Source organism: Paramisgurnus dabryanus, chromosome 12, assembly GCF_030506205.2.
Source record: "Paramisgurnus dabryanus chromosome 12, PD_genome_1.1, whole genome shotgun sequence".
NCBI lineage: Eukaryota > Metazoa > Chordata > Actinopteri > Cypriniformes > Cobitidae > Paramisgurnus > Paramisgurnus dabryanus.
This window is the reverse complement of record NC_133348.1, coordinates 2468103-2483836: the sequence shown is the minus strand read 5'-3', so window position 1 is coordinate 2483836 and position 15734 is coordinate 2468103. Positions and strand designations below refer to the sequence as shown.

Genomic DNA, 15734 nt, shown 5'->3' with positions numbered 1-15734 from the left:
TATATTGTCGCGTCTGGATATGCGTGTGCTTTAAGCACTTGCTGTAGCCTTGAAAGATGTTTTCTCTCTTTCTCCGACTCTTTCTCATTTTCTCCATCCTGGCTGCTGCAGGTCTGTATCTCTCTCCCCAACAAACTCGGGCTGTTTTCCCAGTGTGATGTTAGATGCGGATCTAGGCGAGCAAATGGGCGTCCAATCGTGCGCCTCCTACCGCTTCCCCCACTTCTCGTTCTGCAGATGGGCTCAGGGAGGATCCTAAATTTAGCCGCTCAGCGTTCCGTGTTGTGCTTGCAGTGCATGGCATATTAAGCCATTACACACAACACAGCAGTGTACGTCTTGTGCAACGGATGCATTATATAATGCGTTATATAATTGGATGCATATTTTATGTTTTATGTTGAATGAGAGAGAAGATATGTTATGTTTGTTTATTGCTTACATAAAGCATCAAATCTCCAAGATTTTTTTTACCAATGTTGTTTTAAGTCATTGTAAAGTTACTGTGTCTTCTTTGTTACGCATGATTATTTAGTCAAAAACGCTTTATGAAAAAATCAATTCAAGATGTTTCTGGTAGAGTGTTCTTTGTAAACTAACAAGTCTCGTTGATTGTTTGGGTAATTGCTGTAAGCATCCATGAGTCATTTCTTTTCCCGAAAGCGAAAAGGTTTACAATAGATGTTAACAAGCTCATGGCATGGTACCAGCCTACAAATATTTGACTGGAAAAGGGCTGCAACATAATAACCCCTCAGGAGAGATACATTTGTGTCGTTTACAACTGGAACATTGAGCGTGTCATGACCTGGCCGTGATATTAGAATGTAACGTGAGATAACAGAGATACACCCAACTTTGAGTTTGTTCTCATAGTCTAATAAATAAAACTGCATACTTATTTCATAATGTCGATCACAATGGTGACATGGAGAAAATTATGTGTGCGAGTGCAAGCTGCGGTTTTGCACGAGTGAACTGCCTTGAACTGCTTTGGGGTTGCAGTGGAATCTGCGGGGTGCTCGGAGGGGGAGATTGTGACCAGGCCACCGCTTGGTGAGTGGATCACGTTTCCAAAGAGATGGATATACTGTAGCCCGGCTCATTGACAGAGCTTCATTTGTTTGTTCTCTCTGGCAAACTATAGATGTTCAGTAAACTCTCTGCTTACAGATTCATTATCCTTGGAAAAAAAGTCCTCTATAGAAAGCCATAACATCAGAGTAACTGTGACCGAGATTCATTCAAGGATTGCCCTTATATGATTTTTTTTACAATTTTGTGTGTGTGTGTGTGTGTGCAGTCCAAAGCATTCTGTTTCTGAAGAATAAAAAAGCTTAAATCTAGCCAGCCATTAATAACCATATAGATAAAAACAGATTGTACTGAGCTGCTTTAAAATGGCAAGCCTGATGCACATCCATTGATAAAAATCTCCTGCAGTTTCACCTGGCAATCTGTGCCTTTAGAGTTTGTGCTTGACATTTTCTTTTTAATTCATGTGGCTCAAACGTGTTGCCAGAGCAATTGATTTAATTTCAGCTACTAATGTTCTATTCACAGTAATTGTTCGGAAGTGGAAAAATGTAATTTCTCAAATTGCCTTCATATAAGGTCATTTTTCAAGTTGCATCCGGAACCGGGTGCTAAATAGGTGGCGAACGGCACATACAAAGCCCAAATCTGTTGGCGTGTGCTTTTAATAGAAGCCTTGTTCTTGCCCTGGCCGTGTGGCAGTGAGCGAGTCACCTGCGCTGCAATGTGTTTTGGTTCTGGGAAGCAACGGGGAATTGAGCACAACAGTGGGGCTTCTGTTTGGGAAGCCCCCAGTGTTCCTTCCCAAAATTAGCCAGCTGATCTGATTCAGGGCCAGGGCTAAAATTGGTCGTGCTTGTCTGGGTGTTTTTTGTAAACCGACACTGTGTTGCAAGGGGCTGTTTGGGGGCGTCCGTGGCCCTCCCCGCCTCCCCTCTATAGCAACAGGTGCAGCGTGGCAACTTGAGCCCGCGATGGAATGATCATGGAGCGCTAAAAGAACCGCTCTGGGGAGTACACTTGGAGGGCTATTCACTCCAGAGGGATGCTTTTGCCGTTTTTTCCTTCGGGCCAAATTGAAGACAGCTGCCAGGGAGCGCTGCACATAGGAAAACATGTTCCCGGGTTGCATAACAGGAGAAAGCAGGTCCCTGATGGTGCACTGAGTCTTGCACTCCAATGAGCAATTGTGCAGCGATCGCATGAGAGTCTGTTTGTTTTGGAATAGCTGCTGAGTGACTGTTTTCATCAGCTTATGCGCATGGCCTGTCAGACTACACACACACCCCTTTAAACTCCCTTAGGGCGTCCTAGGCGAATCACTCCTAGCGTGAGTCACACTGGGGTTGGAAGGTCAAGTGGAGCACTGACACAAATTTCTGCTCGGTTCATGATGGGCTAAAGTGTGAGATGTCAGAAACGTGTGACTGAGACACTGAGTAAAAGACTCTTCATTTTGATTTTAATAAACGCTTTAGCTTAAAAGGTCATCATTCATGTAGATGCAAATTATTAAGTAAATTATGATGAATAGATATAAAAATTCTGTTGTTGATTATGCTCTGTGTGTTTCCGCAGTTTGTTTAAACATTGGGTGTGTTGTTATAAGGGAAACTGGGACTACTGTAGATGTCACATGATTAAGTTGTCACAAGGACTCTATATCTCAGCCAATACATTACCATACATTCAGGCATGACTCAACTATAACTTTTATTGATTTTTATAGATCTTTAATGGATTTTAATAACTAAACTGCCCCACATATTTCACATTTTAGAAATCTATTCAATTTTTACATTACATTTTACATGTTCTGCTATTTTATGAGTATTTGTCTACTGGCAGGTTTGGCAGGTTTCCTTGGGACAACAAAAGCCAAGGTGTATTTAACAGAGGCCGCAGGGATGACGTATTTTGTAGGCAAAACCCGGAAGTGAGTTAGCATTTCAGCACTTTCGGTTCCATTGTCCCTAGTCAAATGGGTTTCGAATGGGGTTTTGGATAAACGCCTCAAATAAGATCTTGGTTTAAAACAAGCCCCAGATATTTTCACATTTATTCTACAACATAAAACACACCAGTAATGCCCTTTTAAAATTGTCATTTTTTAATTGTCAATTTAACTTTTTAAATTGTCATCTTTCTGTGTCCTTCTGTATAGCTCAGTTGTAGAGCATTGCGTTAGGAGCACAAAAGGTCATGGGTTCGAACCCTGGGAACACATGATGATAAAATGTATACCTTGTAATGCACTCTAAATCACTTTGGATAAAAGTGTCTGCCAAATGCATAAAATGTAAAGTTTAATAAGTTGCTACATGGGACTACAGAAGTTGTCTGGTCGTCATCACGCATGAAGATCTCAAAAACAAGGCAACAAGGGCACAATTCCCAACAAAAATTCATCCAGAGTATTTCCTTACCAGGGAAAATGTTTTAAAATGTGTTTAGTAAAGTTTGAAAAAGTTTTCAGAAGCTTCGTGGTGATTATGTTGATGTCAAGAGACTATAGTGTAGTTCGCTTATAGCCTAAGGTTAGCTTTTTATTTCTAGTAAATGCATTTAGACTCATAAAAAGATTATCTTGTTACCTGTCTTAAATGTTTGTTAAACAGAGTTTATTTTTTGCGATAATCCAAATGTCTGTTGGAAAAATTAATGGGCTTTATGTCTAGGGAACCAGTGTCCTGCTAACTTCCTTGTTGGCCTACAAAAATACATCATCCCTGCGGCACTCTTTTAAGAGCTTAATATTCTGTAGCTTTTTAAAAAAATACTTAACAAAAAAATCCCGATAATATACTCACCCCCATGTCATCCAAAAGTTGATGTCTTTCTTTTAGGGATGCTTAACGATTAATCATGATTAATCTATAGCAGAATAAAAGTTTTTGTTTACATCATATATATGTGTTAACGGTGTATAATAAACATGTATATATAAATATGCACACATGCATGTATAATTTGAAGAAAAAAATATATATATTAAGTATTTATATTTATATATAATATAAATTATACATAAATATACAAATGTATATACACATGTAAACATTGCTTAAATATCTACATGCATGTGTCTACATTTATTTATACAAAGTTATTATACACAGTTCACACACACACACACACACACATATATGATGTAAACAAAAACTTTTATTCTGCTATAGATTAATCGATATTCTGTATTTTTCTCAATTTAATAGACTTTATTGGACCCCAACAGTTTACAGTTTAAATGCAGTTAAAAATCAGTGCAGATTCAAAGGGCTCTATACGATCTCAAACGAGGCATAAGGGTCTTATCTTGCAGAACGATTGTCATTGTCGGCAAGAAAAATAAAAAATATGTACTTTTAAACTAGGGATGCACTGATAGGATTTTTTTGGGCTGATACGATACAGATTTAAACAGACAACTTCTCTCCGATGCCGATACCGATATTAAACACTTGTATACAATACTATACAGTTGGTCTATTAGCTAGTTTATTTCTGCATCAAATTATTATTACTGAACATGGATTGGATCTAATTAACATTCAACTGACCAACATAATAAGAGGCACAAATTAAGCTAAAACAAATATAATAAGACAGCATGACAACCTTTAAAGGTGGTTTTTGCTAATCAGCATTTATTTTATTAACAACATTAACTAATTTTTTTGCATATAATGGATTTCTTTATGCAGTTAATTAATAAACAATCGGTATTGGCCTTTCTCGTGCTATTGCCGATATGCCGATGGTTTCAAATTCATCAAAAATCGGCCGATAAATATCGGCGGCCGATACATCGGTGCATCACTATTTTAAACTGCAACTTTTCATCTTGCACCTCCATTTTCTGTATGGAGGAGCGCTGTGTGTGCCGTAGGTACATGGGTGGACTGGCCATCTGGCATACCGGCCATTTTCCCGGTGGGCTGCGGAGCTATTTGGTCCAACAGTCCCGAGTCCGACACTTTTTGAATCTATATATTATGGTTTCTGACCGGCCCCTAAATCCAGACAGTTGACCCAATCACATTGTTAAGCACCAACCTCTTTCACTTTGGTCCTGCTGGCGTAATGCATAAAAAATAGCGTAAATAGAGTAATCAAATTACAAGGCCGAGCAAGATTTTTAACCAATCAAATAAAATAAATTGAGTTTTTGTTAAGACAAACGTGAATTCCACCTAATCACATGATAGAGCTAAGCAGAATTTCAACCAATTAAATGAAAGAAGGCGGGAGTTTAGCGTTTTTATAGTGCTTAACACATAAATGCATATTGTTTCAAAGCTGCATTACAGAAAATGCATCCTTATATTAAAAAATACAGACAGTTCGCAAATCCAGAGATGCAAACTACTTAACTTTAGGTCAATTTTGCAGTTTTAATTTCTAAGTGACATTTAGATTATTTGCCATGTTATTTGCTGCAGTGACTGTTAGTCGAGCAAATAAAAAACAATAAATGTTTATAGCATACAGTATAAGATAAAGTATGAATGTGTGCAAATTGTGGATTAAATTAGAATGGAAGAATTCACGAGAAGGCAGAACTGTAATCACAAGTTATAAAAAAGACATTTAGGGGTAAGTTTGTGTTAATTCGATTGAAACAGTTTTTAGTTCAAATATTTTTTTAGAAAGAGATTTTGTGAGTACGTTTCATGTTCCCTTTAGCTTAGATTTTGAACAGTATATCCAAAAACAGTGTATCCATAAATAGACCTGTGTTTCCTCATGTTGACAAAGTCCGTCCACACCTTTAAACTTTTTGGCTATTCTGGTAGCTTTCAGTAAATTAATTTGTTTCTCGATAATGATTTATAAAACTTAGTGAGAGATCTTCACCCTTAGATCTGACAAACAGAACAGAAAGTCAAAGCCTCAGGTTTAACCTTGTTTTATGTCATGGTTGGTATACACATTCAAGAGACCAAAAGAAAAAGAGTGAAAATGTGTGCGTTATCGAATGCCAGGGCGATTTTTTTGTCCCAATCCGTGCATGCGTAGGTATGTGATAGTTGTGTTTTGTTGTGATAATTGGATACTGCAGTGTTTTTGATGCACTCTGCCTCAGTTCGTCTTCAGGTTAACCACTTGTGAATCTGCAAACCCCCCTGTATGGTTAACATGCTCTAATTGTGTGATTCATGTGCTCTTGTTTTTGAGCAGTTGGCAAGGCATGTGCTTGAGGGATGGGATGGAAAATACTATGCAGCATTACAAATTAGTCCCAGCATAGGTTGCATTCCAATTTACTCCGCTCTAGTTATCCACTATTGCATTATTTCCTTATTTATCTCTTATAGGTCCGGTAGCTGCATTTGCAGTACTTGTATATGAATTACTTATAAAGCAAAACAGGCTCAGAAGAAAAATTCTCAGTGCCACCCCCTGCAGAATCTGCTCCTTTTTTAGTTATATACAATTTAACGCTCTCTCGCCGATCATTACACTCGAGGATTGATGGTTCCTGAAGGCACAAGCTTCTGTTGTCAACAGAGCAAAGAAACACAATATCCCTCATTTCCTTCTGAAGTTCCTTAACGCTTCAGACTTTTCATTATGACTCCACAAATAGATAAGAAAGAAAGCCAGCCGTGGTATGATGCGTGTCCTTTGTTACAGAGAAATGTTGAATTATTCAGTATTAATACAAAACCACTTTGATAAAGATATCAGAAGATGTCTTTCCTTGTACACCTTAATGGGAATACAATACTTACAGCAATACTTAATATACATTATTAATGCCATAAAGATGTACATAGGGAATTCAGGTTCTCAATTAACAGTAGATCTGTTTCACTGTAAATGTTTCTTGCAGTTTAAGAATCATTGCAGAAGCCAGTTTTTCCTCATCTTTAAAATGTTGTTTATATGTTACTGTAGTTGTGTGCACTGTATCTGCACTAGATGAGCGAGTTGTTGACACATACAGCATGCTGCACCATCAGGCCATAAACCTTGTCCAGATACCTCTAGCTTGCCATGAGCTATGAGTTTCATCCTCAAATGAAACGTCGACTCGAGATAAACTGCAGGAAACGTCCTTGGGGAACCCGACAATTGATTTTGCTTGCAAATATAATCCTCTTGGAAAAGTATTTATTTGGCACAGACTCATTTCATCTTAGAATGAATACATGCGTAATATTTGGGAAACATAGGTTGACATATCTCGCACTATTCTCAGTACTCTGATGTAGCAATAATAATATGAATAATACTATGAGTAATAATTTGCAATGTCAAACAGAGTTCAAAGGTTTGAAATGCCTGAAGCTCAATTGGAAAGCATTGCGCTAGCAACGCAAATGCCATGGGTTCGAATTGATCCCCAGGGAATGTTCATATACTGAAAAAAATGTATAGCTCAAGGTGGGATGGTGCAGTATATTTGTCATTGACATCAAACTTCCATGGGAAGCGGAAAATAAAGGCAAATCCCAGCTGGGGGTTCGGTGAGGTAAGCAGAGTTCACTTTGGTGATGGGAGGATCCTTCATTTCCCATGTGCCTTTCTCTACATTGCAGCCTGCTGATTAGAGAGAAGCACTTGGAGATTGGCAAATGTCCACGACTGCATCTCAGCCATTAAAGTGTTCATTCAGCAGTAATGCCAGCTGAGATCTTATTCCTCTTCTATTGTCCCTGGGCCACAGAGCCGTCAGCCTGTTTATTTACCTATAGGATGATGCGAAAAAACAGACGACGTCTGTTCTGCCCTAGATTGTGTCTAGAGACAGAGTCTCATCACTCACTATTACCATGACTGTGAAATGCTTGTGTCTGTCTATGTGCCATTGTGCCACTTTTTATATTTAATGTGGACTTGGTTCTGCTATCCATCAGATACGTCGTATCTCTGCCTTTTTTGCTCTTACAAATCATTCACACTGTCTTATATCAGTAATGGCTTGGATTGAGGTACGGTATACCTACATTTCTGCTCACCGAGGCTTATTTTAGATCAAGGGCAGTCATATTCTGAGTTGTTAAATATTAATGAAACTTCACCTTCCTAGTTAGCAAGAAGAATTCCACTATTATATGCTAATGTGTTTAGGGAAAATTTGTTTATGTGATATGTATGTATGTGACCACAGTTATCGGATGAATAATTGATTTGTGAAACATGTTAGGACAACAAACATTGGGATGTATGAAACATGCTCTTTGTTTCTTCACAGTAAGCAGATGTCCTGTTCTCTAAAGCACAACTTACTGTTTAACACAGAAAAGGCTGGTTTAGATTGAGATCTCATCTCAAAATCCATCTCTATAACATGGCAGTTATGGTTGCAATAAAGTGCCATGAAACAGCATGTCAGAACTTTGTTCCGTATCAAAATCAATTTAAGGGTCTACAAAGATTTACATTCCTATTTACGCATTTTGGCAGACACTTTTATTTAAAGCAACTTTAAGGGGACATTTCACAAGACTTTTTTAAGATGTCAAATAAATCTTTGGTGAGTACGTATGTGAAGTTTTAGCTCAAAATACGATATAGATAATTCATTATTGCATGTTAAAATTGTCACTTTGTAGGTGTCAGCAAAATTGTGCAGTTTTTTTTTTTTAAATACAAATGAGCTGATGAAATGCAAACATTGATCACCATAATGGCGGTTTGTTGAAATCGAAACTCAGTTGTGCTCTCAATTATTTTATCTCGCTTTATCTCTGCACTAAATGGCAGTGCCGTGATAGTTCCAACTAAGGGGTTAAATTATTATAATAAGATCCCCTTTTGACATCACTAGGGGTGCCAAATTTCAATAGCTTATTTTTTCACAGGCTTGCAGAGAATGGTTTACCAAAACCAAGTTACTGGGTTACTAGGTTACTATTTTCTAAGTTACTATTTTCTAGGTTGATGAAAGCACTGGGGACCCAATTATAGCACTTAAACATGAAAAAAGTTAGATTTTCATGATATGTCCTCTTTAAGGCCGAAGTATGGTCCATTTTTTCACATACATTGTGTGTCAGAAAAGTGCACACGTACTGATTTTTGAAACCCTTCGTACATTGTACATGTAGGTCGCGCATGCACCTACAGGAGAATGTAGTATGTAGCTCAAAAGATGCATTGCATTTTGTCGGAATGCGCATGCGTCAAACATCTGTGTTCACGTAAGTCAAATAAACTATACTTTGCAAGGCTTTATGTTCAACCGTGCATGTGCATTACTATACTCTGGGCTTTACAGTGCATTGATGATTTTTCTTTTTAGCAGCATTGTATGTTCCTTGGGATAAAGTCAAAAAGTACCTTAACCAGAAGATTTGTTTACAAAGATACTTGTTCAGACAATAAGTGAGAACCCCCAAGGAGCTCCACATTTTTATTCCCACGTCTCTTAGCTGTAGATGTCATATGGGATCTCATCTTCTAGTCACTTTGTAGAGGTCAACGCTGGTCAAATATATTTAGCTGTGTAAATTGGATTCTGTGGTATAGGCAAAAGCGTGCGGGACAGCTGTGTATGTTAAGCGTAGAAACTTGATGAACTGATTCATCTTGGGATAACCGGCATAGTTGTTATCACAGTGGCACTTGACAGCTTGATGTCATCCCAGAGGTTTGAATAAATGCTCTCCGGAACGGTGCCGCTGCTGTGCAGAATGTGGCCATAACTCTCAAGCCAGGTGACCCTCAAAAGGGCCACATTGCTGTCACTCAAGACTCATGGAGCGGAGGTAAATATATTAGCGTTAGAATTAATCTTGTCTGCTGTCAAGGGTCGGGAAGGAAGTGTTTGCTCAGCAGGCTTTTGGATCTTTATCGTCCCCTCTCTGGGACTGTCGCAGTGCACTCGTACAATGTCACATTTTGTTCAAGTATGATAAAAATAACCCTTGCTTATTAAAAATGCACAGGCATAAAATAACACGTCATGATCTGCAAGCTAATCGTATCAGTATCGGGGCTAGCCAGGAGTGAACGGTGAAAGCACATCTATAAAGGGATTTTGCAAGAATTAGCCTGGTGAGCTATTTATAGGTCCACGGGAGGGGGGTGAGCGGTGATACCGCCGTGTTATATGCACTCTGTGGACAATCCCCAGGTCAAAGGCGCCGAGGCCAGACTGCAATTAAATCTCAGTCCGATAAAATTCTGCGTCATTACACACAAACACTCATGCAAACATACAAAAGCTGCCTGTAATCCCACTCCACCCTTGTACCCTGACCTCTTTTATTTGCGGTCAAGTGCAGCTTTCCAGAATTAAAACCTCTTTTGTGACAAGGCACAAAAACAGCAAAGAAAAACAGGCATTGCGAAAGTACCTCTCAGCGTAGCCTGTTGTGCAACCCCTTTTGGGGCCCCAGTGCTATTTTTGTTCCTGGATATGCGTCACGACTGGGTATTTTCTCTGGTGACTAGCTTACATCAGTAGGTCTCCTAGTATACGCTCTATCAGCGAGAGCCTTCTGATTGATGGGAGTTTCGGCTGGCTGCCTGGTGTTTTATTCCTAACCTCGTAGAATGGACAAGGGGAATTCGAGATCAGGGGAATGTTGTGGATGACCAAGGACCTTGAGAAGCCAGGTTGGTTCTGAAATCTGTATTTTTTCCTTCTCCTCTGTGTCTGTCATTGTGTCTAGTAGCGATCAGAGAGGTGATATCCCCCTCCGGGCTGACGTGACCGTAAGGCAGTGGAGATATACGCTTATGTTTGCTTTTCATCCGCGGCTGAAAGCAGAAGGCTTGGCTGCAGTAGGCTGTCAGAGAGAAAGAGTGTAAGAGAGAAAGAGTCTCACATCGCCTGCTTGTACTGCTTGCATGCTGAGCTATTGATGCCATCTCTGTCTGATAACAACACTAACACCTGCTTCTGGAGAAACAGACAAAGCATTAGATTGTATTACTCTTTCTGTTTCTCTTTGCATAGCGTATGATAGACATGCACTTGTTGGTTACATCGGTGTACATAAGGTACAGTAGCTGTTCGCAGTATCTGTCTGCGAAGCTTGTGCAGGAATGTCAGTTGCCTTTTTGGTGAAGGGACACCCCCAACCTTATCACCCAGGTTACAATACCTTACATCGTTTATCATTCCCACTGGGAATTATTAAAAATGCTTTTTTGCTAAATTAAGTATCCTATATCTGCGGACGTGCTAACCTCCCCCATGCAGCTGTTTGATTTATGAGCATGGCATTTAAAACGTGAGGAAAGGCTTTGACAGTAAGACCAAGGGAACACCACATAGACACTGGGCGGACATCACAGATGCATATATTTGCATTAACAGCTTTAGTTAAAACTAACCTCATTTAGTAAAGATTTATTTCATAAAGGCACATATATACATGCTTGTCATTCAGAAAACCTACAACAGGGGAACCCAGGGTTTACAGTGACCTTGAGATGAGTCTCTTGATGCAGGTCAGGAGAGCACACCCTCCACTACTCCTCGTGTGTCTACCTGTACTGAGAGAACTGTAATACTTCTGTCTAATAACAGAGAAATGAACCGGCCCGAAGTGTGCATTTTCCATTCACAAATACTTTGACTTTATTATCTCATTGCTCTGAATTTTTCTCTCTGACGAATTGTCTCTCCGACTGAGTTTGGGAAATGCCCAGCTCGACACGCATCGAGAAATATCAATCGCTTTTTAATAGAATCCTCGGCGTACAGATCAATTGTGTGTTGTTTGCGTAAACGTTCCGTTACGAAAACCCAGTTCGTGTTTTCCTTTGGGTTTGAGTAAAGCGGGTCAGCTGAGGGAAGCCTGATATCGCTGTGGCAGATTCTTTCCTAAGGTGATGTGCCGGCCTGCCAGCTGAGGGGAAAGCAATTACCAACCCGTGCGGGAGCTCTGTCTGCCTGTGACTACAAGAGTAATGTGATGTTAGCTTGCCGCCAGTGCACTCACGGGATTACAGAAGACCCTCTTCCGCAACAACCTGATACAGACCCGCTACATCAATTGCACTGCCTTGGCAGCGGGACAGGGAGTAATTGTGTCCAGGTTTGGGTGCTACATTCCTTGCTGCTTGTTTTTGCTGGCTTATGTTGTTTGTGTGTGCGGATGTCACACCTATCGAATCGTGTACCCAGAAGCCCTCAGAAGGGGGTCTTCTCTTTACTGCGTTTAATTTTAAACCTACCATGGGGGTATAAACAGTAAAGATGTCAGTATTATAAAAATTCTTTCTAGCACAACTGAATTGCACTGTTTTAGGATGTGACCTTGTGTCTTTTGAACACATTTCCTCTTTGGATGAATTGAATTTCTCCACTGAAAAGCTTGCCACTCGCTTTCACACATCGGTATGCATTTCCTTTTAATCATGACACATTATCATTGCTTTTCTAGAAAGAAGTGGATGTTATGCAAGACGTCTTCGCATGGTGATTAAATCCCACCATTCAGTGGTTCAGCTGAAAGCTGTTCCATTTAAGACAACATGTCTGAAATAAATGGAGAGCTGTAGTTTAGATCAGGGGTGGGCATTCCTGGTCCTGAAGGGTCAACGTCCTGCAGAGTTTAGCTCCAACCTTAAATCAAACACACCTGAAAAATCTAATTGCCTATGTGTTTGAGGGGTTAGGGTTGGAGCTAAACTCTGCAGGACTATGGCCCTCCAGGGCCAGGAATGCCCATCACTGGTTTAGATGGTAGATGGAGGCCACCTGTGCACCTGAGAGGAATAATCCTCTGTGACCTTGTGCCAGGATGTTCCTCTGTTGAAGAGGAGTAAAAGAGACCATTAGCACATCCAAGGCTGATCCTCCCGAATAATCCCCTTGATTTCTCAAGTGTCACTTTGGTGACAAAGAGACCCTTTTTAGTACCATGTGTCATTGACAGATACAGATGGAATGACAAAAGATTTGTTGTTAATATTCCTGAATAGATCCATAGTGGCCATCAGGGATAGTAAGAATGTCCATGGACATTTTTATAAGTAAATGTGGCTGTTATATTAATTTATTATTTTGGTGTATATTTGGTCTGCGTACTAGGCGCTGCTGAATTTTATGCCCTGTTCACTATTAATTCATTTCATCATTTGGTAAATAATTATTTTATTGACAACACAGAACTTTAGATGAAATCTTATCAGGGCACTTTCAGAATATTAAATTACACTACAATTAAACCACAACTTAATCATAATATGACTCATTTCATGGCTTGCACAGATAAATACCACTGATTTTACGTTTTTTGCCTTTTCCGTGTTTTTTTGGAAACATGACAGCATTATGAATCATATTGTTGTACAATATCTTGAAGGCAGATGGTCCACTTGAAACAGCACTTCTATTATGACCACGAGTGATCAAAGCCTAAAAAGAATTAAGGAGCTTAAATGCAAAAGCAGCTAAACGCCACGTTATATCAAATGAGATAATGATATAAACCGAATGCTTTTGGCACGTATTATTCGTTCATCAAATACTTTTTAATCCGCTTAATCCTCACCTCAGGCCATTCAGAAATACTTTTTTTTTTGCAGAATCCATTGAGAGAAAAAATGCTAATTTACTGGAAAACATGTCAGATGAGCCCTTAAATTATTCTCCTAATTTTATCATCATTATAAACCTGGGTCTGATCGAAACGGCATGGTCAGGTTTTCATAATGAAGGCTTAGGGTTTCATTCAGATCTAATCTAGCTGTGCCCTGTGACGCAAATGCCACTGATCCGAGTGCCAGAAGAGTGTGAAGGTGTGTGGATAGAGGTTGGACCGACCCTGACTGTGTCCCCTTCTCTGTGTCTGTGGCCGAGGGTCCGACTGAGCTAAGCTCTCCATACCTTCTGTTCAGTTTTGGTCAATGCCAGAACTATAGCAAAGACAGAGACTTAGATACCCAACCTGTGCCAAATGGGCAAACACTCTGTGGCTCACACTTCAGTGTAAGTGCGAGAAGGTGGAAAATCCAAGATCTTTTTGTTGTTTGCTGATTGTATGACTTGATGAATATTTTTGTAATGATTTTGACTATGTTGTACATGGATTACCTTGGAATCGAACCTTTGACCTTGGCATAGCTAGTGCCATTTCTTACCAATTGAGCTACTGTTGTTGTATGTTTGTAGTGCAGCTTTATGGCCTGGGCAGGGAGTTTACATTTATGCATGTGGCAGATGCTTTAATCCAAAAATATGATCAGTATGTGTGTTCCCTGGGTTAAAACCCATGACCTTTTGCGCTGCTAACGCAGTGATCTACCACTGAGCTATTCAGGAGCACAGTTTAGTCAACCTAACCCCTCGCCTTATTGCAGATTTTGGTGTTTGGGCATGTACTGTGTCATCATTAAGTTCTACCAGCCGGGAGCATTTTGTGTTTGTGTGCATTTTATGTGTGTGTTCTTGCCGAGCAGTGGCCAGACCCAGAGTGTGGGCTTAACTCAGGAAGTAGGCAGGCAGGCATGTGGCCTTCTGCCACTCGGGCCCCAGGGTTCCTATCACAGATGGCCCACTGACATTAGCCCAGGCCTGGGGTCAGCTAAGACATCATACAGAGAGCAAGAGAGATTCATGACATTCACAGCCGAAAGGATGAAAAGACAACAGTGAGATACTCTTAAGCGAGAGCAGTACCGAGGCAATTGGCCAGCGCTCAGCTGAGACGGCTTGCAGGGTTGGCAAATTTAAGCCAGATTTTGGAAAACGAATATAAAAAGAGAGATAGAAAGAGTGGGAGGAACTTCACGTGGAGGTGCGAGGGATGCATGAGAACAGCCAGGAAAATAGTGGGTTTTTTATTCCATGGCGTAACACTTTTGAATCACAGGTGAGACCACCTGTCTCCGCTGGCTTGAATCAACCACATTCCTGGCAGCGTTTATGCTGTTTGCACCGATTGAGATTCGCATAAAAACAATTTACGATCCAGATCTATCCCAGGTACAGATTTGACGTTACATATATTTATAGACTTTTATTGCACTAGCATCAATTCATCCAGCAACCTTCTCTGAACCCACTCTTATTCCGTGGCACAATCTGTTATTGTTTTGACCAAAGTGAAAGACTTAGTCATGCTTTTATTATCTTTTTCATCTCATTATTCCTAACAAGAGATTTTTGTCCATATTTCTCTTCTTGGTCTCACCCAGACTACCTCTGCGGGTTTCATTGTTAATGCTGAAAAAAAACTGGCTTTACTTGCAAAGCTGGTAGACTGCATGTTATTAACATCATCCAGCATCTGAATCAAAGATTTTATAGCTAATACAAAACTTGTCGTTTCAACTCTGGGGTGGGGAGTGATGGTTTAGAAACCTGGTAGGCACACCAGCCTATCAGCATCCGAAAGTGGATTTTCTTAATGCAAGATCATTTCTTTAGTCAGACGCAGAAAGATACATCATTTCTGTGCCCCGGAGAGTTAGCATGTGCCAGTATTTTCCAGTAACAGTCGAGTTTTCAGAACATAAAAGTGTCTGATTAATGGATAAAGAGAGCTCACCTGCATCTCAAACCAACGAAGAGGAGAACAGCTGACGTTTATTCAGCCTACTAATGCTCTGACGCCCTGACAACAAGGCAAGGTGAGGACCTCACTTATATTTTTAGCCCGTGAATGGAAGCGGCAGAGAGTTGAGTCAGAGAGAGGAGAGGATGGAGAAGAAATGGAAGGAAATGTGAAAAAAGGGTGCAGGCTGATGGAGAGGCAGCAGCCGTGGGTTGCTGTGACTGAGATTGTACT

General features: G+C 40.1%; 1 protein-coding gene across 3 annotated transcripts in view; it reads left to right on the top strand.

The window, feature by feature from the left end:
• Positions 1-15734, top strand: part of hivep2a (HIVEP zinc finger 2a) — a 77822-nt gene that overhangs the window by 22051 nt on the left and 40037 nt on the right. The window contains exon 1 of one of the 3 annotated variants that reach the window (XM_065256152.2): positions 10437-10605. The exons of the other annotated variants lie outside the window; for them this stretch is intronic. The gene's annotated coding sequence lies outside the window, so the exon portion shown is untranslated. Of the gene's footprint in view, positions 1-10436; positions 10606-15734 lie in introns of those variants that run through there. 3 annotated transcript variants of the gene reach the window in all.